This window comes from Parus major, unplaced genomic scaffold (genome assembly GCF_001522545.3).
Source record: "Parus major isolate Abel unplaced genomic scaffold, Parus_major1.1 Scaffold628, whole genome shotgun sequence".
Lineage (NCBI taxonomy): Eukaryota > Metazoa > Chordata > Aves > Passeriformes > Paridae > Parus > Parus major.
The window spans coordinates 10748-12671 of NW_015379513.1; positions in this window are offsets into that span (position 1 = coordinate 10748).

Below are 1924 nucleotides of genomic sequence, written 5' to 3' on the forward strand. Positions count from 1 at the left end.
GCAGCGGCCACCAGGCAGAGGCTGGGATTGGGATTCCAGGCCACGCTCCCGACCACGGATCCAACGGGAACGCTCCGCAGGCAGCGCCCGGAGCTCACCTCCCAGAACCGCAGCGTGCCGTCGTCCGAGCCTGCAACCGGAACCGAGGGGAATTCTGGGAATGCCGCGGGAATTCTGGGAATGCTGGGGGAATTCTGGGAATGCCGCGGGAATTCTGGGGGAATTCTGGGAATGCTGAGAGAATTCTGGGAATGCTGGGGGAATTCTGAGGGAATTCTGGGAATGCCGAGGGAATTCTGAGGGAATTCTGGGAATGCCGAGGGAATTCTGGGAATGCCATGGGAATTCTGGGAATGCTGAAGGAATTCTGGGAATGCTGAGGGAATGTTGAGGGAATTCTGGAGGAATTCTGGGAATTCTGGGGGAATTCAGGGAATTCTGGGGGAATTCTGGGAATGCCAGGGGAATTCTGGGAATGCTGAAGGAATTCTGGGAATTCCCGGTGCTGGGAATGGGGGGAAAAACTGGGATGGGGTTTCCTGGAAGCCGCAATTCCCTGGAATCCAGAATTCCCAGCAATTTCCCAGAATTCCCAATCCCTCTCCTGCCCCATCACACCGACCCCGTTCCCATTCCCGCTTTTCCCGTTCCCATTCCAGTGCCAGTCCCTGTGCCCGGGTCAGGAATACTGGGATCAGGATTGGGACTGGGATTGGGATCAGGATCAGGATCAGGATTGGGATCAGAATTGGGATCAGGATCAGGATTGGCATCGAGATCGGGATCAGGATCAGAATTGGGATTGGGATCAGAATTGGTTTGGGATTGGGATTGGGATTGGGATTGGGATCAGGATCAGAATCAGGATCAGGATTGAGACTGGGATCAGAATTGGATCGGGATTGGGACTGGGATGGGGATCAGGACTGGGATCCGGATCGGGATCAAGATTGGGGTCAGGATCAGGATTGGGACTGGGATCAGAATCAGGATCGGGATCAGAATCAGGATTGGGATCCAGATTGGGATCAGGACTGGGATCGAAATCAGGATCAGGCTCAAGATAGGGATTGGGATCAGGATCGGGATTGAGACTGGGATCAGGACTGGGATCAGGACTGGATTGGGATCAGGATCAGAATCAGGATCGGCATCGGGATTAGGATTGGGATCAGGATCGGGATCAGAAATGAATCAGAATCAGGATCAGAACCAGGATCAGGATTGGGATCAGGATCAGGATCAAGATCAGATCAGGATCAGAATTGGATTGGGATTGAGGTTGGGATCAAGATCAGAATCAGGGCCGGGATTGGGATCGGAATTGGGATCAGGATCCAGACTGGGATCGGGATTGGGACAAGAATTGAATCAGGATTGGGATCAGGATCTGGATTGGGATCAGGATTGGGATCAGGATCAGGATCCCATTTTTCCTTTCCCTGCCTGAGCTCCTCCCCATTCCCACAGCAGAGCCGGGAATTCCGACCATTCCCGACCATTCCCATTCCCCATTCCCGACCATTCCCAACCATTCCTGACCATTCCTGACCATTCCCAACCATTCCCGACCATTCCCAGCCATTCCCGGCCATTCCCATTCCCAACCATTCCCGACCATTCCCAACCATTCCCATTCCCGACCATTCCTGACCATTCCCATTCCCCATTCCCGACCATTCCCGACCATTCCCGACCATTCCCAGCCATTCCCGACCATTCCCAACCATTCCCATTCCCCATTCCCCATTCCCGACCATTCCTGACAATTCCCGACCATTCCCATTCCCCATTCCCCATTCCCCATTCCCGACCATTCCCGACAATTCCCAGCCATTCCCATTCCCCATTCCCGACCATTCCCGACCATTCCCGACCATTCCCAACCATTCCTGACCGTTCCCGACCATTCCCGACCATTCCC